We start from the raw sequence: 24814 nt of genomic DNA, 5'->3' as shown, positions 1-24814 counted from the left end.
GTACCTTGAGATAAGGTTTTTTGAATTCCTTAGATTATGAGTAATGCTGATAGTTAACGGCATGTTGCTGCTTGGTCTCACATAGACTGGGGTATGTATAGAGCCCCTTGTAAACAATAAAGTTGCCTGATGAGCCTCTACTCACAGACCCCCTGATCCCAGCTCTCTCTCTTTCTTCCTCTTTCTTTCATTCTTCTTTTTCTCTTTCTTTCATTCCCAATAACCTTCGGGCCAAAATCTCCAACACTCCCCATGTCTCCAGTGAGGGCTTTTAATAGTTATATTTTGATTTTCATAAACTTGAAATGATAAGTTTAATTGTAATTGGGTATAAGGATTAAAGTTGGAGGTGATAGATTGTACAAAGTCCATTTAAAAATGTTTAAAGGGTCCTTTTTGCAAGGTTTTTGACATCTCTTTTTTTTATTTATTTTTTATTTTATTTTTTAAAATTATTTATTATTATTTTTTTAATTACATTAAAAAAATGAGGTCCCATTCAACCCCACCGCCCCCACCCCCCACTCCCCCCACAGCAACACTCTCTCCCATCATCATGACACATTCATTGCACCTGGTAAGTTCATCTCTGAGCATCACTGAACCCCATAGTCAGTGGTCCACATCATAGCCCAGACTCTCTCACGTTCCATCCAGTGGGCCCTGGGGGGATCTACAATGTCCCGTAATTGTCCATGAAGCACTATCCAGGACAACTCCACGTCCCGAAAACGCCTCCACATCTCATCTCTTCCTCCCGTTCCCCACACCCAGCAGCCACCATGGCTACCGTTCCCACACCCATTCCACATTTTCTCTGTGGACATTGGATTGGTTGTGTCCATTGCACACCTATGTCAAGTGAGGGCTTAGATTCCACATGGGTACTGGATGCACTCCTCCCGCTTCCAGTTGTAGACACTCTAGGCTCCATGTTGTGGTGGTTGACCTTCTTCAACTCCATGTTAGCTGAGTGGAGTAAGTCCAATAAATCAAAGTGTAGAAGCTGAAGTCTGTTGAGGCTCTGGCCTGGGTGTCATATTGATGTGGGCTATGGGTGGAAGGCTCTTTGTCTCTTCAGAGATAACTAAGTTGTTTGACTTGTGGGTGTGGAACGGTAAGAGGCTGCAGTCCTGCCCTTAGGGACTGGCAGCGGCTCCAGTCCCAGGAAATGTTTAACAATGCAAGGGCTATAAACTTTAAGTATTTAGGGGAAATGCAAAAACCAAATACGCTAAAGGCTTATCTAGAATGTCTGGAGTCCATGCTAAAAGCTTACCTAAGATGTGGAAGATATATGCTAATTGAAGCCTATTGAGAACTGAAACAAAGGGACCATTTGGCCTTTCCTTTCTGTATAAAAGACGTTTGAAAATCTTGTTCAGGGCTCGGGATTCAAATTGAAAGCTCCGGAGTCCGGCCGGCCATCAATAAACCATTTTTCCTTCTCAAAATCATTCCTGAGTCCTGGCCTCTCTATACTCAAATAATTGAACTTCTCTTAAATTCCACAACATTTTTGGCGACTCTGGTGGGACTACAAATGAAGGCCAGAGATGGTAGCATTTTGCTGCCCCTTCCAAATCCCCAAGGAAGCCAGGAGGACTCGGGTGAACCCCAAATCTGGGTGCCCCTGGATTAAATTTAATCCAGAAAAGATGTGGGCTCCACCAGAATCTTCCCGACAAAAATCGAGGGCAATGGAAGGTCTGAAGAGAAAGATTCTGGGAACGAAAAAGAACTCTGAACATGGAAGAAGGTAAGACTCCCCGGGTGAGCACAGTCTGGAAGGCCCTAGCTTTAATTGCTAAGAAGGGGAGGCTGATCACCTCCCGAGAGAACCCTAGTAGCCCCAGAAGGCTGGGGGGAAGCCGTTCTCTCTAGGCTTGGGAAAAGGAGGAAAACTGGGGAAAAGCCCTGGTGTTTTGGGTTTGTCTAACTGCATGTTAGAATCTGGTACTGGTCTTATATCCACTAAAGGAGTGGAGTCTCGATTTTAATAGGAAGGGCTATTTATAGGTTCAAGTCCTAATGTCCTGGAAATTGGTCTAGATTAAGGGAAACAAAACTTGGTTACAGGAAAATGGATCGGCTTTTCTGGTGGAGCTTGGTCTGGGTGTAAAGTTTAAACAGTGGAAAAGTCTAGCTGAAATCTTTTGTTATGGTGCTAATTTGTGAATGAATTTGCTTTATACCAAATGTTAAGTGTTCTGAGGTTTGTGATGGCTGTGGGGGCAGCCATGGTGAAAATAAATATATAAACTTGTGGGTCATATTAGTGACCTTTGTGCTTCTGTCTGTGTCAGCTCAAGGCTAGTGTTGGAGTTGTGTTCTTATGTAAAGTAGAATTACAGCTGAGCTGGAGCCCTCCCTTGCCATTGGCAAGGGAGTGAAATGATTCTGGGGCAAAAGCTGAGGAGTCTGGATGTTTGCGGAGTCTAGATGTTTGTGCATGCTCTGCTGTCTTGTCTCTGGTCTGGCCCTTTGCGGGGGGCTTGGAGGCCATCTGTGTCCGCGCCACGCGCCCAAGTTTGTTGGGGATGTCCCAGTCAGGGTGGCTGGGTCCCTGGGAGAGTTGCCAAATTTGAGTAGGTTCTGTCTGCCCATTTTGGCTGAAAGCTGTAAAGGGGGGAGCGGCTTGCCCCTTTCCAGTGAGTCCACCCTTCTATTCATAAGCTGCATTCCTGTTTGTTGTGCACCCGACTGCCTGGAATGGGGGGAAGTGAAGGGGGTGAAAAGCAGAATCAGAATAAATGTGGTAAAGTTCCCTCCTTAGGGTGTCAAAGCCAAAATACGTTTGCATTCTGCTCAGGTTCTTAGAAGGTATTGTAGTAACCTTAAGGAAGAGAATGTGTTCTGTGAAGGTAAAATTTGTCTTAAGGATATAAATAATTATAAAAGTTTTACAAAGCATTGTTTAAGGTATTTAAGTGGCTAATTGCAGAAAGTCATTATTTAACAAAACTGAATTGATAATAATAATAATAAAAGGCAATTTTATAACAAACTTATTCGGCTGCCAATCTCCCCTGCCAACTTGCTTCCAAAAAAACTGTTTCTGGTATTACATGCTACTAAGTATTTAAAGTGAAGAAAAGTTCATTATTTTAACAAACTTGTTTAGTATTAATGGCAATTATATGTTGTAAGAAGTTTGCCTGGTAACTTAGTATGTGGGATATATGGAGTGTGTTTTTATTGTTAAGGAAACAGAAGATGATTTTGTCCTAAGATAAAATGATTGATTATTGGAAAGAGTAGAGTGTGGGACAGAACCTGAATGAATACTGAAAGTGTAGAAGGTTTGTGGAAGGGAAATTTTTATGATTAAATTGAGTAAGATCAATATACAAAGAAAATCTTTTAGCAATAGCTTCTTGTGCTTTAACCTCATCATATCCTCAATGTTTGAAGAAGAGTCTTACCTCTTTTAAAAGAACATTTTATGTTCTAGAAATCAAATCCTGAAAGTAGCCTTTTATTTCAAACTAACTGCAAGAGATTTATTCTTTTACTTTAAAGGAAAAATTAAAGTAATGGTTAAGTTCATTTAATATGTTATAAGTTGAATGAAAGGTATTTAAAGGTGTTATAAAATTAATAGGTTTTAAAAAAATTAATAAAAACTGTAACTAAGAGTTAAAATCATTTATAAATGCATTTATATTATAAAACAGTGGAAAGACAATAACTGAGATTATAGCTGGGTGAATTTAGCCTGAAACTATTATTTAAATGTAAATTCTACACTAACCTTTCCTTTGTTTATGGTTACTTCAAGCCTAACCTCACCCTTCACCTTTGCCTATGGTTATTTCATAATTGAGAAGAGTTGGGACATCACTGTCTCCTCTCCTGGTATTAGTAACCCTTTCTCTCATGAATTCAAGTGTAAACTAAATAAATTGCTGCCTGATAGAATAAGGTTAAATGGCCACTGGAGTTTTATTATCTCCAAAATCGAAAAGGGGGGTGGAGGGGGAGAAGTCTCCTGCCTTGACGGTCAGTGTTCCTAAGAGTGGCAATTCATGAGAGAAAGCAGTCTGTCTCCCTGAGGCTTCAAATAGCCTCAGTAAATATATATAAGATTAATCTTGTTGTTTATCCAAAATTCTGCTAATTTCAAAGTAAAATATAAAGTTCTAAAACAAAATGGTGCTAAGGCATTGAGAACATTTTGGTTATTACAATCCATTAAGTAAGAAAGAAATGGTAATAAAAAGTTGTCTTGATTCTATTGGAAATATTCTGTTTTCATTCTAACAATGAAAAATAATATTTTTCCTCTATTACTAAAGTAAAGTACCTACTGTTATCTTCATAGTAAAATTGTGTAAGTAAATAGTCATTTGATATATGTATTGCGTTAAGTTGTTTAAAATATATATAAAACAAGGAATAAACTTTAACATTGTCAAACTCTTGTGCATTCGAACCAGGCCTTGTATACATTACAGGTGGCCTCTCCATGTGAGTTATTGGCTAGGCTGGTCACTGACCCCTCAATTAAAAATATGTGCTATATCAGTCTCTGGTTCTGCTCCTGAAGTTGATGGAAACTATATTGCAGTTTCAAGCTCCTGCAGCCAATAATGACTCGGTACAGCCAAGTGTACAATGGATATCGCTTCCAGACTGGCACTGTTCCATGGTGCCAGAGAGCACTATGCACCAGGCTAGTAGAATACTGGAAAATCTCTCTAAGATGAAGGATGCTGCAACTTGCTCACTGCGTTGAAGAACATGCTAAGTGGAGCCATGATACCAGGATACTGTAAGTAAAACTTAAACACAATTGGCATTATGGCCTGCTCTCATGGAGAGATAACATGTAAAGTATTACAAACCTGAAACTCAAAACTAATAATTGCAACTCTGAATCCTTATGCATTAAGTAATACATTAGTTAATATTAAGTGCTGCACTTTTATCCTGTACTAAATATATGCCTAATAATTGTAATGTTATCTTTTCTATTTTGGATCAAGTGCAGAAGTATATTACATGTTAAATTCCTGGTAAAATCATTTTCTAAACAGTTAATAACATGTCTATAGAATAAGGTGGCAGTCTCAGCCAGTCTCAGTTAGCAAAAGTGAGGCTTGCTTGCTGATGGTGAGTCACCTATTGAACAAGTCAAAATTGCTAGAAATTGTACAATGAAAACCAAGGTGTAAAAATCTTTATTCTGTAGTTCTGATCACTCCCACAGGTGAAAACTAAGAGTATTTCCAAATTAGTGTTCTAATCCTGAGTGAAGCCAGTTGCCCAAGGAGTGCCAGTTCACCAGGAGCATCTGACAGAGCGAATGAGTGTCAATCATTGAACAGCTTGGAATGTGTCTTCAGACAAAGCTAAGTGTCTGTTGCAATTTCTCTCTAAAGATGGATAACTTAAAAAAGAATATATATGCTGTTCCCACCAGCTTTTAAGGAATGCCATCTTTATAGGCACCTAACCTTGTCTACCTCTGTAATCCAATGTGTCCTCTTTTAAAAACAGGTATTCCAAATTTTTAATTAAGTTTTTTTCTTTCAGAGTGAACATCTTATTAACCATATGAAAACTTCATCCAACTTCGTACAGAATGCCAGATCCATCTTCCTCCAGTTAGAATAAATTAAAGAGTTTTACACCTTATTAGGCAATGACTACAGCCCATGGCCAGCAGGAAGCAGTTACAGAAAAGAGATCGTCTCCCTTCAGCACCCCTTTTAAATTAAAGGTGTAAACTCTTTAAGAGTAAAATAAAAGTAATAGATGGATCTGGAACCTGACTGGAAATCCACGTGAGTGCCAGTGGCAGCAGAATAACTGCGGGAGGCCCCTGCCCAAGATTCTGCTGTCTAGAATGAAAAGTTCTAAACTTCTAAAAACAGTTCTGGATGCTGTACTAAAGACTGATAAATAATCAATCAAGACAACAAACAGCCATCCACCTCATAGCTCCAACAATAATTATGCCAAAGCTTAGCAAGTAAACTTTGGCAAAAGGGGGGGAATGATGTGGGCTATGGGTGGAAGGCTCTTTGTCTCTTCAGAGATAACTAAGTTGTTTGACTTGTGGGTGTGGAACGGTAAGAGGCTGCAGTCCTGCCCTTAGGGACTGGCAGCGGCTCCAGTCCCAGGAAATGTTTAACAATGCAAGGGCTATAAACTTTAAGTATTTAGGGGAAATGCAAAAACCAAATATGCTAAAGGCTTATCTAGAATGTCTGGAGTCCATGCTAAAAGCTTACCTAAGATGTGGAAGATATATGCTAATTGAAGCCTATTGAGAAGTGAAACAAAGGGACCATTTGGCCTTTCCTTTCTGTATAAAAGACGTTTGAAAATCTTGTTCAGGGCTCGGGATTCAAACTGAAAGCTCCCGAGTCCGGCCGGCCGACAATAAACCATTTTTCCTTCTCAAAATCATTCCCGAGTCCTGGCCTCTCTATACTCAAATAATTGAACTTCTCTTAAATTCCACAACAATATTATCAGTCCAGGGATTCAAATCCCCTACATATATCTTAAACCCAGTACCAACTACAATTCCAATAAAGTAGCATGCAAGTCTTGTGAAAAGAGATCCCCTCTGAGTCCAATTCCATCACGCAGAAACACCAGCTCCAAAGAAGGACCATCTGTCATGGCAGTGAACTCCTTCTGCCATGACTGTAGAACCCGTGGGTCTCTTTATCCCTCAAAAGAATCAATACCTGGGGTTGTATCTACCTTATCTGTCTCTTAGACTCTGTTCAGTTTTACATAGGGGTATTCCTTCTGACAACCTCCAGACTCTTTTTTAGAGACTCATAGCCTTATAATCTCATTTCTCCTTTCCATTTCCCCTTTACTTTAGGTCAAACAGCTTCCTGTTTAATCAAACATGATTAACATAATTAATCATGTTATTATATGTAGACAGGTATATTCTGCTGTTCCACATTGAATCTTTAATTCAAGGTCATTTTCTAGTTGCTTCTTCAGCTGGTATGTGGTAGTGATCCCTCGGTGCCAGGGAGGCTCATCCCCGGGTGTCGTGTCCCACGCTGGGGGGAATGCATCACATCTACACGCTGAGTTTGGCTGTGAGAGTGGCCACATTTGAGTAACATGAAGGCTGTCAGGAGGAAACCCCCAGGCACAATGGTACTCTAGGCCTTGTTCTTATTGCAGGTGTATAGGGTCAAAAGTGTAGCCATTAGTATCAAGAGCCCACTGTTGGGCCCTCCTTCCTTCCTGGTTCTTGCCATTGCACCTGGAGGATTGCCGCTGCTCTCCCAGGGCCCACAACAGTGACCCCCCGGCCAGGGGCCCAGTACCCCCCCAGCTGTTGTTTTTAATTGTTTCCACTATGAGTATATATAGACATTACCATATACCCTGAGCATATGCCCTGTATAACTCCCTGTCAACCATATATATCCTGTTTGACATCTCTTGAACTTTCAGTTTTATAAGTATTGTGAAATTGACAGATGGAGCAAGGTTAATATGCTAACCTTCTCGTTTAAAGTTTATTTATTTATTTATTTTGCTGAAGATAAAAAAAAAGCACCAGAAGAATACAATGTAGCTGACCAGGAACCTTGGTTATTTTGTGGAATGGAGCATTTTATAAAGAATAATTGAATGATTAAAAATAATACTGCACTCTTGTCTAATACCTTACAAATTTGCACCAGTGCATGTCATGAACAGTAAAGATCTTGACAACTCTCTAAGAACTTCATATAATTTCTGAAATGTTTATATGAACAGCTTTTTTTGCCCACTCAAATTTAACCAACAGAAAATTAGAAAATTCTTTATAATTTGACAATACATCCCATGCAAGTCCCAACATATCAAATAATCCTAACAACTTTGAAAATTTCTCTTCTTATAAAAATTAACTATTTTTTTTTCTGGGACCCCTGCAGAAATCTTTGTTCAAGGAGACAAACTTAAGATTTAGTTGAGGGAATGCAAAATGTCAAAATTGTCAGGAGGTTTGTAATGTATATGAAATAAGGTCATAGGTCACCATGAACAAGACTCAGATCCTTATTTAACCAAAGTGACAATGAAAGATTAAAATAATATTCTGGAGGTAGTATGATCCTTTACAAAAATAGATATTTTAAAAGGGAGATGAGGGGAAGCATATGTGCCTCAAGTGGTAGGGCTTCCACCTACCATATAGTAGGACCTGGGTTTGATCCCTGGGACCTCCTGGTGAAAAAGAAGAAGAGGAAGCATGCCCCATATGATGAGCCAGTGCCCACACGGTGATTCAGTGTCTATAGAGTGAGCCAGTGCCCATGCAAGTGAGTACCACAGCAAGATGATGATGCAACAAAAGAGAGATGAAGGGGAGAGTCAAAGTGAAGCACAACAGAGACCAGGAACTGAGGTGGCACAATTGACATCAAAACTCTCTCCACATCAGTGGTCCCCAGGATCAAATATTGTTGAATCCTAGAGGAGAAAAAAATGAGAAAAGAAGACCAACAGAGAAATATATGCAGAAGATCACACAGCAAATGAACATACGCAGCAAAAATAGCAGAGTGGGGGGAGAGGAAGAGGAGTAAATAAAAATTTCTTTAAAAAAGAAGATGACTTGATTCTCTTAAAAATTGCATTCATATTAAAGACTACATGCAGGGCAGTGAATTGTTGTGATAAGAAGCATAATAAATGCCTTCTAGGCCAATTACACATAGGGCAAATAAAACTTCTTTCAACCACTTACTAAAAGAAGAACAATAGTCCCAGAAAATGCTGTCATTTTAACAGGGGAAAAACCAAATCTCAAATTTACATGTATATGCTCTTTATAAAAATCTTATTGGAAAACCCATTATGTCTTATCCAGCAATAATCATGAAAAACAAAATTATTTTTCTGCAAACCCTTTGCAACTTTCCTATTTCAGGTTTTATCCTGTATTTTTCTCTTTTTAAAATTTTGCAATAGCCAATGATTTTTCTTTAAGGAAGAACTATTCTATTTTCTCTACAAAACTATATCCTGCATACCGTGTGTATTAGTCAGCCAAAGGGGTGCTGATGCAAAATGCAAGAAACTGGTTGGCTTTTATAAAAGGAATTTATTTGGGGTAGGAGCTTGCAGATACCAGGCCATAAGCATAAGTTATTTGCCTCACCAAAATTTATTTGGAACAAGATGGTTGCTGATGGCTGCAAAGATTCAGGCTTCCAGGGTTCCTCCCTATCAGGGTCTTGCTTCTCTCTGGGTTCAAGGTTTCTTTCTTCCAAGGGCTTGCTTCTTCCTGGGCTCAGCATTCCTCTCTTCCCTGTGCTGGCTTCTCTTTCCTCTGTGAGCTTACTTCGCAGGGCTCCAGCTTAAGGCTTCAGCATCAAACTCCAACATAAAAACCCTCATATCAAAAGCTCCAACTCTAAGGGATAAAATGGGGGCATAGGGTTACCTTTGGGTGGGAATTTGCAGGCTTGAGAGGGGTTAGGGATGGGAGGATGGGTAATATTGTCCAAGAAATTGGGGGGAGGGTGGGGCAACATACGAACATAGGAGATTGTCAGGTATTTGGTTAGAGTATAATGCTGAGAAAACCTTTTCAAAAATATACTATAGAAAGTTACCTGTTTAAGATGATTAAAGGGAATAATCTGATGCAGAACAGACTCCTAGGGAATATGTTAATGCTCAGTTTGCCATAGAGGGTTATATCATTGGATAGAGACCCATATAATGAGAGTGAAGGTATAACCACATCCTGGGGAGGTCTGATGCCATCAAATTTAGGGAACTGTATCTCTTAAGAGAAATGGTGGCTCCCAGAGCATTAGGGCAGTTGACTATGTCAAGCCCTCAACACTGCTGCAAGTATCTCTGAACATGGCCCTTCAAGCAGTAAAGATTGACTGTCACTGTGGGCCCTAAGGGGAGGGGGGAAGAGGTATTGAATAGATGGAACCAATGTAACTGTGTGAGCAATAGAATTGTTTCACAAGAGTATGCAAGGATGGATATAAGACATGCTAAATTACACCAAAAATATATAGGGGCTGATAGGCTAAAATGTAAATAATAATGTGAAACATAAGATAACTAAAAATTTAGAAAATTGTATACTCTAAAATATAAACCAAAATGTAAACAAAAATGTTACCTTATTTGAAAGCTATTGTCTCAATATCTGTACATCAGTTTCAGTAAATATAGTATGAATATTGAAAAAGATTATTGCTGTGGAAGGGAAATGGGTTTATGTTGGATATGGGGGAGTCCTGTATATTGTATATATGAATTACTGTGATCTAAAACTCTTGTGAAGATAAGCTTAATAATTAGAAATAAGAAAAGAAAAAGATAGGATATAGACAATTTTTTGATACCCCAATTTACTTTTACCGTAATTTTTCCAAATTAATAAGTATTCTAGGAGTTGAAGAATGTCAACCACCACACCATGGAGCCAAGAGTGCCTACAACTGAAAGCAGGAGGATTGCATCCAGTATCCATGTGGAATCTAAGCCCCCTCTTGACATAGATTTGGAATGGACACAACCAATCCAAGGTCCACAGGAAGGAGGAATACAATAAGGATTAGAGCGGACTTACTGATATTCTATTCGTGAATGATTGTGGTTAGTAATTGAGAAAATGTGGCATTGGTGTGGAAAAAGTGGCCATGGTGGCTGCTGGGTGTGGGGAATGGGAGGAAGAGATGAGATGTAGAGGCATTTTCGGGACTTGGTGTTGTCCTGGGTGGTGCTGCAGGGACAATTACCGAACATTGTAGATCCTCCCATGGCCCACTGGATGGAACGTGGGAGAGTAAGGGCTATGATGTGGACCATTGACCATGAGGTGCAGTGATGCCCAGAGATGTACTCACCAGATGCAATGGATGTGTTATGATGACGGGGGAAAGTGTTGCTGTGGGGGGAGTGGTGGGGTGGCGGCAGTGGGCATGAATGGGGACCTCATATTTTTTGAATGTAATATTTTTTAAAAAATGAATTAAAAAAACTTTTTTGAAGTAAAAAAATAAATATTCTATATCTAACCTTTAAACTCATCACTATATTCCATTTTACTATTAAGGGAACCTGGCAATATATTGGACTTCACTTTTCAGGAAGTTTTGGATCACAATGGCAGCAGAAGAATACTGGTGTGGGATGTTAATGACAGGGGACAAATGGTTGGCAGGGAGTTCTACAGGGCATATATCCAGGGTACATAAAAATGTTTGGATATTTTCATAGTGGATACAAGTAAAAACAACTGAGGGAGTACTGAGTTCCTAGTCATGGGAGCTCTATCACAGTCCCTAAAGGAACAGCAACAATCCCCCAAATACAATGGCAAAGACCAAAAAAGAATGAAGTCCAACAATGAGCCCTTGATACTAATGACTATGCTTGTGAGCCTGTGCACCTGAAATAAGAACAAGACCTAGAGCTGCAGGGTGCCTACGAGTTATCTCCTGAGAGCCCCCATGTTGCTCAAATGTGGCCAGTCTTAGAGCCACTCAGCATGTAAATGCATTGCCTTCCCCCCAGCATGGAACACGACTCCCAAGGATGAGCCTCCCTGGCACTGAGGGATTACTACCAAGTACCAGCTGATGATGTAACTAGAAAATGACCTTGAATAAAAGGGTCAACTTGGACCAGCAGAATATCTCAGTCTACATATAATACCAGGAGTTAAAAATGCTTTTTGACCTGAATCAAGGGGGAAATGGAAAGGACAAATGAGTTTATATGGCTATGAGTCTCCAAAAAGAGCCTGGAGGTTATCAGAGGGGTTGCCCTTTTGCACACCTCAGCAGAGTCCCAGAGACAGATAAAGTAGATACAAACCTGGGTATTGGTTCTTCTGAGGGCTACAGAGACCCACAGGTTCTATGGTCAAGGCAGATGGAGTTCAGTGCCATGTCAGTTGGCCCTTCTTTGGAGTTTGTGTTTCTGTGTGATGGAGATGGACTCAGATGTGATCTTTTTTCACAAGCCTCTTCTGTTACTTTTACCAGAACTGTAGTTGGTGCTGGGATTTAATATATACCCAGGGGATCTGAATCTCTGGACTGACCATATGATAGCCAGGTCCTGAGCCTCAACAGACTTCAGCTCCTACACTCTTGTTTGTTGGATTTACCCCACTCAGCTAACATGGAGTTGAAGAAGGTCAACCACCACACCATGGAGCCAAGAGTGCCTACAACTGAAAGCAGGAAGATTGCATCCAGCATCCATGTGGAATCTAAGCCCCCTCTTGATATAGATTTTGAGTGGACACAACCATTCCAAGGTCCACAAGATGGAGGAATAGAATATGGATTAGAGTGGACTTACTGATATTCTATTTATGAACTATTGTGATTAGTAATTGAAGAAAACGTGGCATTGGTGTGGAGAAAGTGGCCATGGTGGCTGCTGGGTGTGGGGAATGGGAGGAAGAGATGAAATGTGGAGGTGTTTTTGGGATTTGGAGTTGTCCTAGGTGATGCTACAGGGAGAGTTACCGGACATTGTATGTCCTCCCATGGCCCACTGGATGGAACGTGGGAGAGTGTGGGCTATGATGTGGACCATTGATCATGAGGTGCAGTGGTTCTCAGAGATGTATTCACCAAATGCAACGAATGTCTCATGATGATGGAGGAGATTGTTGCTATAGGGGAAGGAGTGGGGTGAATGGGGTGAGGGGTATATGGGGACCTAATTATTTTAAATGTAATATTAAAAAAATAAATAAGGAAGGAAAAAAAAAGTTCCAACTCTGTCCTTTGCCAGGCCTTTTATCTGTGAATTTCCCCCCACCAAGGGATGGGGACCCAATGCCCTAATGATGTGGTCCAATCAAAGCCCTAATCATAACTCAATAACGGCCAGGTACAGATCAGATTACAAGCATAATCCAATATTTGTTTTTTGAATTCATCAATTAAAGCAAACTTCTATACCATGCAAACTCAATTTAGCATAAGCCTAAGGTTTTAAGGTATCAACAGATCTTAGGCTCTATCTTAAAGTTGGCAATTTATACAAAACTCAAGTACTGTTGAAATCAAATTTTCATTCCCTTTCGTTAGGTTAAAACTTATTTTTTTCTACCATAAACATCTAGGAGCACACTATAAGGAATCTTTTAAAGATGCTATTTTTGAATCATTAAGCCTTTTAGAACTTCTGAATATCAATAAAATGATGCACTTCCTAATTTTTTGAAGACCAGGAGTTTCTTTTTCAGGTGCACACCTCAAATGGTTGTTCTTGGTTAATTCAAACATTCCCCAAGTAGCCACTGCAAACTCAAGTCATCCTTGGTGAGATTCACCCATGTATTCAGAAACAAATATGAACTGGTACCACAGTGAGAAAAGAGATATTAGAGAATTTTTCAGGAGAGAAGAAAAGAGATTTAGATTATTTAGTCCCCATGATCAAATAAAAGTTTCAAAAATGAAAATTGTATAGAAGCCCGTATTAGTCAGATTCTCTAGGGAAACAAAACCAACAGAGGATATCTGTAAATAGGTTGAGGTTTTATAAAATTGCCTCATGCAACTATGGCAATGCATGAGTCCAAATTCTTCAGGGCAGGCAGCAAACCAGGGGTTCCAGTGAAGGTCTTTGATGAGTTCCCAGGAGATGTTAAAATAGAGATAGGGCATGCCTTAAACCAGTAACACTTCCTTATTATATTTTCTAGAGAGTTTTCTCAATGTTATAGTTTCAACCACATACCCAACAATCTCCTCTGTTCACCTGATACACCTTAATTCTTCCCCCAATTCCATGGACCATCTGAGCCATCCTCCCAGCCCTAACCCCCCTCAAGCCTGCAAAGCCCAACCCAATAGTATTCCTATGCCCCTGTCTTATTCCTTCATTGCACAACTACTTACCTCCATTTTATCATAGATTTTGCCTATGTGGGCATTGGCTCACAACCTTTCTCTCCCCCCATATTTTCTGTAAGCCTATCTTCTAGTCTCTAGCTATCCGAGACAGCTTGATTTGCTTAATTATTATCAGGGAGGTCATGTAGTATTTGTCCTTTAGTGCCTGACTTGCTTCACTTAAAATAAGGTCCTCAAGATTCATCCCTGTTATCCCATGTGTTATTACTGTATTCCTCCTTACAGCTGAGTAGTATTCCATTGTATGTATATACTACATTTTGTATATCCATTCATCTGTTGAAGGGCATTTGGGTTGATTCAAACTTTTGGCAAATAGTGAATAATGCCACTATGAACACTGGTGTGCATGCATCAGTTTGTGTCCTTGTTTTCAGTTCTAGGTATATACCCAGCAGTGGAAGTGCTGGGTCACATGGCAAATCTATAGCTACTTTTTTGAGTAACTGCCAAACTGTCCTCCAGAATGGCTGGATCCTTCTACATTCCCACCAGCAGTGGATGAGGGTTTCCATTCCTCTACATCCTCTCCAGCACTTATAGCCTTCTGTTTTTTAACAGCTGCCAGTCTAATGAGTGTGAGATGGTATCTCATTGTACTTTTGATTTGCATTTCCCTAACAGCTAGTGATGTTGAGCACTTTTTCATTTGCTTTTTAGCCATTTGTGTTTTTTTATTGATTTTGTAAAAATATTACATTAAAAAAATATGAGATCCCATTCAACCCCACCACCCCCACCACACCCCTCCCCCCCCAGCAGCACTCACTCCCATCATCATGACACATCCATTGCATTTGTTAAGTACATCTCTGGGTATCTCTGCACCTCATGGTCATTGGTCCACATCATGGCCCACACTCTCCCCCATTCCATCCAGTGGGCCCTGGGAGGATTTTAGCCATTTGTATTTCTTCTTTGGAGAAGTGTCTGTTCAAATCTCTTGCCCATTTTTAAAATGGGTTGTCTTTTTATTTTCAAGATACAGGATTTCTTTTTATATGCTTGATAGGGGCAATTGGCACACGGTTCACCTGGGATAGGCTTCTAGGGAGTATGCGAGTGCTTATTTTGCCATATATCAGTGGGTGGAGACCCGTACAATGAATGGGAAGGTGTTATATCCCCATCCTGGGTAGGCCTGATATTCTCAAACAGATGGGAAGGTGTCTCTTGAGAGCATGTGTGGCTCCCAATGGGGGAGGAAAGACTAGTGTGTCAATCCCTCAGCATTGGTGCAAGTATCTATGAATCTTGTCTTTCAAACAGTGAAGCTTGGTTGTCACTGTGGGCCCCAATGGAAAGAGAGAGAGGAATAGAATGGATGGAAGAGGGGGTAATCGGTGGCAATGGAAGTATTCTGCATGATCCTGCAATGATGGATAAAGGCCATGTTAAATTTCGCCAAAAATTTATAAAAGTGTATAGTCTAAAATGTAAACCATAATGAAACCATGGTTAGTAGCTATGTATCAATATTTGTACATCAGTTGCAGCAAATGTGATATCCACGTGTAAAAGATCAGTGCTAGGGAAGGGAGAAAAGGGTTTGATGTGTATATGGAAGTCCTGTATATTCTAAATGTGACTTTTCTGTGATTTAAAGCTTTTTTGAAAGCATAATTTTAAAAAAGGATACAGACACAGGAAAATAAGGAAAAGATTGCCTTGCCACTGTACATACAGGGCAACACCTAATACAGTGATGAAAGGCAAAAAGTAAAAAAAAGTTTTGAATCACAGAGGGGTCCAACTATGGCAGAGGAGGAACACTGATGTATGGTGTCATTGAAGGGGGATACATGGGTGGGAGGGAGTTTTCCAGGGCATGCATATAAGTTATAAAGATACATTTGGGTTTTGTTGGGTATTGACATAGTGGGTAGAGTTTCACATGATAACTGAGGGAGTGCTGCCCATTTTAATTGTTCTAAAGTGATGTGCTGCTACATACTACTGGTATACAAGATATCAAGAAGTACAAGAATGAAATGAAACCATTGTCTATCGATCTGAGCTTCCTGCCACTCTGAAGTAAGTCCATACAGTTTTCTTCTTTATTTCTGTTGGTTGAAATAATTTATTTTGCATGATTTCAATCACTTACAATTTTTGAAATTTGTCTTATGACTCAGAATATTCTCTCTTTTCAAATGTTTCATACACACATGCAGACATTTTATTCTGCAGTTCTCTGGTAGAGTGTTTTATAAATATCTTTTGGTTCTGCTGTTGATTAGATAGGTCAAGGCTTCTCTATATTTTTAATGACTTTCTTCTTACTTTCTGTTATTTTTTAGGGTAGGTTTTTAAATAACCAAATAAAATTGTTATTTTCTTTTTGTGTTTCCATTCAGTAGTAGCAACATTTTTCCATGTAGTTTGAATTAAACCATATATAGTCTAGGGAAGTGGACTTGGCCCAGTGGATAGGGCACCCATCTGCCACATGGGAAGTCCACAGTTCAAACCCTGGGCCTCTTTGACCCGTGTGGAGCTGGCCCAAGCGCAGTGCTGATGTGCACAAGGAGTGCTGTCCCATGCTGGGGTGTCCCCCACATAGGTGAGCCCCATGCATGAGAAGTGCACCCCATAAGGAGAGCCACCCAGCACAAAAGAAAGTGCAGCCTGCCCAAGAATGGTGCTGCACACACGGAGAGCTGACACAACAAGATGACGCAACAAAAAGAAACACAGATTCCTGGTTCCGCTGATAAGGATAGAAGCGGTCACAGAAGAACACACAGCGAATGGACACAGAGAGCAGACAACTGGGGGGAGGGAAAGGTAAGAGAAATAAATAAATAAATAAATCTTTAAAAAAGATATATATATAGTCTTGATGAATTGAACTCTTTATTATATTGAAATATTGCTCTTTATCCCTTGTAATTTTCTTTGCTCCAAAATATTTTTCTAATGTTAACACAGCGATTCCAAATTTCTGTTTATAGATCTTTACATGATAACCTGTGTTTATAAATGTAAAGTGGGTTTCTTATGGAAATAATATAATTGGTTCTGCTCTTTAAAATAAAATTAACCTCTTCCTTTTACCTGAATTGTTTACACAATTTTTCTTTAATACAAAAATTGATATGGTTGTATTTAAATCTATTCTTTTGGTGTTCTATTTTTCATACCTCTTCTTTGTTCTTCTTTTTCCTATCATTTTATTGGTATAATGACCTTTTTTTTATTTATTAGAGAAGTTATGGGTACATAGAACAATCATGCATAAAATGCAGGATTCTCATATACCACCCCACCACCAACTGGAAATGGTATGCAATATCAGTTACAATTCATGATAGCACACTTTTACAATTGTACTATTAATTAAAGATCATGGTTTTACTTAGGGTTCACTGTATAGTGTAGTTCCTTAGATTTTTAAAATAATTTTTTCTTCTGTTACCATAGATACGATCTAACAGTTCCCCTTTTAATCATATTCATATACATGTATCAGAGCTGTTAATTGCATTCACATCATTGTGCTACCATCTCCACTATCCATTACCAAAACATTTCCATCATTCCAAATAGGAACCCTGTACAGTTTAAGCCTTTCCATTCCCTATTATATTCCATCCCTCTGGTAAACTATATTCTAGATTCAGACTCTATGAGCTTTCTTATTCTAGTGGTTTCAAATCAGATAGCTCATACAATATTTTGGCCTTTAAGTCTGACTTACTTCATTCAATGTGAGGTCTTCAAGGCTAACCCATGTCGACACATGTATCAAGACTTCATTCTTTTTAGCAGCTAAATTATATTCCATTGTATGTATATACCACATTTTATTTATTCACTCATCAGTTGATGGTAACTTGGGTAGCTTCAATCTTTTGGCAATTGTGAATAATACCTCTAAGAACATATGCTTGCAAATATCTGTTCAAGTCCCAGTTTTCAATTCTTTCAGAAATATATCTAGTAGTGGGATTGCCAGTTCCTGTGGTAATTCTATACTTAACTTTATGAGGAACTACCAAATTGTGTTCCACAGTGGCTGCACCATTTTACATTGCTACCAATCATGAATGCTTGTTCCTATTCCTCTACATCCTCTTCAATACTTATTCCCATTTTTTTTTAAAAAGCAGTCATTCCAATGTTGCTGAAAAAGTATCTTATGGTTTCAATTTGCATTTCTCTGAGGGTTAATGATGTTGAGCATCTTGTCAAATGCTTTCTGATCATTTTTATATCTTCTTTAGAGAGTATTTTGTCCATTTTAAAATTGGGTTGACTTTTTGTTGTTAAGTTGAAGGATTTCTTTATACATACTATATATTAATCCTTCATCAAATATGTGGTTTCCAGATATTTTCTACCATTGTGTAGCTTGTCTTCTTTTATGATAAAATTCTTTGAGGACAAAAGGTTTTTATATTAATGAGTTCCATATATCAATTTTTTTTCTTTTTGTTGCTTGTGCTTTGGGTACAAAGTCTAAGAAAACATTGCTTAACACAAGATCATAAAGATGTTACCTTACCTTTTCTTCTAGGAGTTTCATAGCTGTAGCTCTTATATTTAGGTCCTTGATCCATTTTAAGTTGATTTTTGTATATAGTGTGAGGTAGGGGTTCTCCTCCTCCTTTTTAATTTTTTTTAATTTTTGAAGAGTTTTCTTCCCCAATTGAGTGGTTTTGCCCGTATCTCAAAAATAAGTTGGCATAAATATGAGGATTGATTTCTGAACTCTCAATTTTATTCCATTGGTTTATATGCCTATCCTTATGTGAGTACCAGGATATTTTGATTACTGTGGCTTTGTGATATATTTTAGGTAAGGAAAAGGGACTCCTCCAACTTCATTCTTCTTTTTCAAGATGGCATTATCTATTTAGGACACTTATCCTTCCATATAAATTTGATGATTGGCTTTTCCATTTCTACAAATAAAGTTATGGGAAGTTTATTGGGATTTCATGGAATCCATAAGTGCTATGGGTAGTCTTGGCAACATAACTTATTCAGTCTTCAAATTCATGAACAGGAAATACACTTCCATTGATTTAGGTTTTCTTTCATTTCTTTTAGTCTGTATAGTTTTCTACATGCAAATACTTTATATGTTTGTTCAGATTAATTCTAGATATTTAATTCTTTTAGTTGTTATTAGGAATGGGTTTTTTCTTGATTTCTTCTGATTTTTCATTGCTAGTGTATAGAAATACTACTGATTTTGAGTGTTGATGGTGTACCCCACCACTTTGTTGAATTCATTTATTAGCAGTAAGAGATTTACTGTGGATGTTTTCAGGAATTCCTGTATATAGGATCACAACATCTGCATATAGGGAAAGATTTACTCCTTCCTTTCCAGTTTTGATGACTTTTGTTGCCTTTTCTTGCCTAATTGCTCTGGCAAGAACTTCCAGTACAATGTTAAGTAACAACGGTAACAGTGATCATCCTCGTTTTGTTCCTCATCTTGGAGGGAAAGTTATCAGTCTTTCAAACCATTAAGCAGGATGTTGGTTGTCAGTTTTTCATATATGTCCTGTATCATGCTGGGGAAGTGTCCTATTCTTATTGTTGTAAATGGTTTTATCAAGAAAAGGTGCTAGATTTTGGTTAAATGGCTTTTCTGCATCAATTGAGATAATCATGTGTTTTTCCCTTCATTCTTTTAATGTGGTGTATTACATTACTTGATTTTCTTATGTTGAACCAACCTTGCATATGAGGCATAAATTCTACTTGATCGTGGTGTATAATTCTTTTTAATATGCTGTTGGACTCAGTTTGCTAGTATATTCTTGAGGATGTTTGCATTATATTGATAAGACATATTCTTTTCTTTTCTTGTGGTATCTTTATCTGGCTTCAGTATGAGGGTGAGGTTTGCTTTGTAGAATGAGTTAAGGACTGTTCTCTCTTCAATTTCTTGAGAGAATTTGTGCAGAATGGGTATTAAATCTTCTTGGAATCTTTGGTAGAATAACTCTGTGAAGCCATCTGGTCCTGGGCTTCTCTTTGTTGGGAGGTTTACTGTTTCAGTTGCTTTACTAATTACTGATTTGTTGAGATCTTCTATTTCTTCTTAAGTCAATATAGGTAGTTTGCATGTTTCTAAGAATTTTCCATTTCATCTATTTTATCTAATTTATTGGCATACAGTTATTTATAGTATCCGCTTATAGTCCTTTTTTTATTTCAATGGGGTTGGAAGTGCTGTTCCCCTTTTCATTTCTTTCATTATTTGTATCCTCTCCCTTTTTTCTTTGTCAGTCTACCTAAATGTTTATTGATTTTATTGATATTTTCAAAGAACCAACTTTTTTGTTAGTAAAAAGAATTTATTGGGAAATGGGAGGAAAAATCAGAGGTCGCTGAGAAATGGAAAAGAAGGATGGAAATACTCATCAAGATTTGATGCAGGATCTTCTAGGCAGAGAGAGTGGGTTTTGACATGTATGGTCACCTTTTAAGCTATTAATTATTCCTCCCCTTGCTAATGCTAAGGGGAGGGGCCCCAGATGCTATTGACTACCCCACCAATGGTGGGGGCCAATGGGGTGGCCTGTTTGGAATATCCAGGACCCCCCTCAATTCTCAGACCATAAGGTCAAGATCTTGGCAGGTTCTCACTGACATGTTGTCTGTCAGCCAGGTTGTCTGCTGGGCCTGCTGCCTTTGCCCTTTCATTATACTAACTTGCCTCAACTCCTTCCTCGGAGATTTCATACCCTTATTCCTAACGGAACTCTGAGGAGCTTTGGTTATTCTTCTGTAGCTACCTCCTGTTGAAGACCAACTTTTGATTTTGTAGATTCTATCTCTTATTTTCTGTTTCATTTATCTCTGTTCTCATGTTTAGTTCCTTTCTTCTGCTTACTTTGGGTTTAGTTTGCTCTTTTTTCCCTACTTCTAGTTTTGAGGTTAGGTCACAGATTTGAAGTATTTTTTCTTTTTAATGAAAGCATTTAGATTTAGTGTGTGAGGTTTATTTCACTGTAAAATTTGAGTCTGATAACTGCACTTAAGGTGATTAAACAAGTGAATATCCTTCCTACAAGACATAAAAGGAAGTATTGTATTTGAGGATTACATGTACAACTTACTTTCAAATGTTCAGAAGATAGATAGATAGATAATATAATGATATAGCCAAAATGGAAAAAATGTTAAAATTTTTGGATCTGGATATCTGGGTACCTTGAGTGTGGAATTATGTTGGATTTCTCTGTATGGCATTTGTATTATTTCTGAAACTGTCCTGTAGATTTGAAATTATTTCAAAATGAAAAGTTAAAAAAAATAGTATGTTGCTAAAGAGTCAGATGCCAACTAGCAATCCTTGTGATCAGTGTAGCCCTTGTGTGAAGGCAAGAGAAAGAAGAGAGTGAATCCAAAGGTCACACAGACAGAATGTACATGCTTGAAATCTAAAGACTTTAATATTCCAATATTTCTCAGTTAGTTTTTAAAGATGAAATTAGTAAAGTGAGTTGAATCTCTGTGCAGGGCCTGTCATAACCCCTCTCATACTCATAACACACATTCAAGGCCAGGCAGACACAAATTATGGAGGGCACTGACAGTTGGAGTCTCATCTGATCACCATGGGCTGGCTTAGGTGTCCTAGGCCACAAAATGAAGTTTATGTGGCTAGCATTGGGGGTCTGCAAGTCCTCTACCATGAAATCTCCCAACAAATAATCCAGATGGTTACAAGTATGGGAATACACTTATCTCTTTCTTTCCTAAGGCAGTCGGGGAAAATCTAGGGTGGCCATCCCTGCCAGCCTCCAGAGCTTAGTCCATATACCCTGGGTCATGAGATGTGATCACTGATTTGTGGGTCAAGGTGTGGGAAAGATGGAGGCATTGTTTTTCTATACCCCCCCCCCACCTCCACTAAGGTCTGCCTTGGTTGCCAGGCAGTTGGAGGTTCTGGGCAGGATGCTCACCATGGGGTTCTATCTTTTTGTGTGGGAACAGGTTCCTGGCAACCTGAGGTGACTCAGCAGAGGCCTTGGGAGCATTGTATGGTCTGCTAATAGTCATGATACTCTGTGCAATCCTGATCTTGGTGACCTTGTGCCTGGTGTTGGCAGCTCTGCTATAGAACATTATTCAAAGCCTAGATGTCCAGGGAATGCTTGGAAATTGGTGGCTTGGATAGTTATAGTGGGGATTTTTATTATTAAATCTTATTATGATGGGAGGAGAGACAAAAAACTGGCCACTGACATTTCTGCTCTTCTAGAGGGAACACAACAAATTGTTGATAAGTTTCACCACATTGAAAAATAATTTGGAGATCTTAACTATAACAGAAGCCAAACTCAAGAATGTACTATCAGAAATTGTACATGTGAAACCCATGAATAAAGAACTGGAAAGCTACAACTCTTTACTTGGACTTAAAGTAGATGAGCCTAGAAAATCATGGAAAGAAGAGACATCTAAAAGTTTACAAGAAGTTCACCTGATGGTTGACACTACAAGCAAAACTCTGACCTTAGAAGACTCACCAAGGCAAATCCAACATCAAGTAGCTCCAACCAAATCATTTTTCAAAATCTCTCAGGCAAATATAGAACAGCTTCCCACATCCATGACAGGAGCTTTGGAGGAAAATTCCAGGTTTGAAAGAAGCATAAAACTCTCTTCACAGGAATCTCAAAAACTGAAGTGTAAGCTGGGCACATTTACTAAAGAGAGAAAAATCTCAGGAAACTCTAAACTACCTATAGAACTAGTTCTTAGTAATAAAGTGGGTCAAATCAAACCACCAGGTGAGCATTTGCTTAAGATTTTTGATTCAGCTACTGTTCTTGAGGAAAATAGTATAGATCTTGGGAACTTGGAATTGGATATACTGAAGACATCAGAAAATGGAGACCTCATAGTGGGAGAATCCAAAGGAGGGTCAATCAATGCTGTGGAGTTAAATACTTCCTTACAAAGTCTTAGGGAAAAAAGAAAAGAAATGCATGCAAAATTAGAAGAAGAAATTAAAATAATCAGTGAACTTGAAAATCATGTAGAAAGATTCCAAACTGAAAAAGCTTTGCTCCAGTTAGAACTCTCCCAACTGGAAAAGAAGAGGCAAAAACTCCAGCAAAAACTTCAAGTCCATCCCCATCAAGAAAAGGAGACAAGTTTTAATCCAGTTGTCAAGTTAAAGAGAATTTACCCCATAAAGATGGAGGAGGATTTTTCTGAAGCAAATAAAGACACCAGCAATGGATGTGAAAAGCTGAAAACTTATAAAATTCAAGCAGAAATCATTGCAGAAAAAGTTGATAGAATCACTGAGTATTATGAAAGCCTTCTTTTTCCCAGAGGTATAAAGTTCATGATATGGGAATAACACCTGTGATACCTGAGAGAAACCTATTTCAACTGAGAAAAGAAAACACATCCATGGTACAAAAACTAATTGAGGAAGAACATAAAGTTTCTGAAAATTATCATTCCACCCCTCATGTTTCAAATGGAGCATTTGGCAGAGTCCTGGAAGCACAACCAGGAACCCCCTGGAAGGAGGAACATCAGGCTGAGATGGTAAAACCATGCACTGTATCAACCAGTTACCACCCTGGGGTCCCTGCTGTTGGGTCAACCCCATCCAGAGTCAGCAGGTGCCACAGATCTTATCTTGGAGCTCCTCTCACAAGCAGAAGCAGCTCAATGGAATCCTCTTCAACCCTCTCACCTGATAGGGGAGCAGCCAACCCAAGCTCTGTTCTTCCACATTGCCCTCCTGTCAAAAGTCAGAGGTTAAGAAGGAGTCCCAGGAGGAATGTTCTGAGAAGATGATATGCCGTGCTTCCCCTTATTCTGGAAGTGAGGAGGAAGCTCCCCAAGAGTTCATTTGCTAAGGGAATTCCTTAGCTCAACACTAATCTGCACTGGTAACAAGAATGCATCAACACCAACCTCTTGACTCCAGCTTCTGTTTACATAACCTGGAAACAAATGTAGCACCTGCTGTGTGGATTCTGATTCCAATTAGTCTACTTTGAAGACCACAATAGCAAGACCTTTTTGTCTCAGCTGATACATTTTATTTTTTTTTCATTTAGTCTTATTCTATTAAGAGATTATAAAAAATGGCTTAATTGGATATTTGATAAGTTATAGCTGTTAGTATATTTCATAACTGTATATTACATAATATGAATCTATAAGTTTTATTCTATTCTATTTAATTATTGTTTATACTATTATTCTACGTAATTTTAATTATATTTATAGATAAGTTTAGCTTGTCATTTGTAACATCAACTGTAGTAGAGTTTCATATGAGAATGTTTATTTCTATATATCAATGGGTCAATATCCTCTGGTTATAACATTAATGAAATTTACCATTATAAAATTTGTATAATTAATAAAACAAAGTTCATATAGCTTCTGTGTCCTGTTTAGATTAAAAATCAGAACATGGGATGTGTTTATCAATAATATACAATTTAATCCATTTTACTTACTAGAAAGGCCTATGTTTCCTGAACAGTAATTCATCATGTGGTGACCTTTATTTATTTGTCATATTTCTGTATGTCTGCATTTCTTTAAAGGTATTCTGGAAGAAGTCTATCAGGCACATGAAAAATGCTTCCACATAGACCACATATTTGTCCGGTATTTAGGTCCCATAATTTCAGGGAAACACCTGCCTTATTTATCCCTGTTTACCCAACATCAAGAGTAGTTCCTGATAGGAGCAAGGACCCATAAATAATTGTTAAGTAAATGACAGGAATCAGTTTTTTAAGTGTGCAATACTTTCACTCATCTTTCTGAACCCATTCCTTTCTCTAAAATATGTATAACAGCTTTATTGAGGTATGATTCACATACTGTCATAGATTGAATTATCTACCCCAGAAAAACAAAACCACGTTCCTAATACCAGTCCTGTTGGCATGAACCTATTGTAAATAGCA

Source organism: Dasypus novemcinctus, chromosome 2, assembly GCF_030445035.2.
Source record: "Dasypus novemcinctus isolate mDasNov1 chromosome 2, mDasNov1.1.hap2, whole genome shotgun sequence".
In the NCBI taxonomy this organism is placed as follows: domain Eukaryota; kingdom Metazoa; phylum Chordata; class Mammalia; order Cingulata; family Dasypodidae; genus Dasypus; species Dasypus novemcinctus.
The sequence above is the reverse complement of the archived record's forward strand: the minus strand, read 5'-3'. Positions refer to the sequence as shown.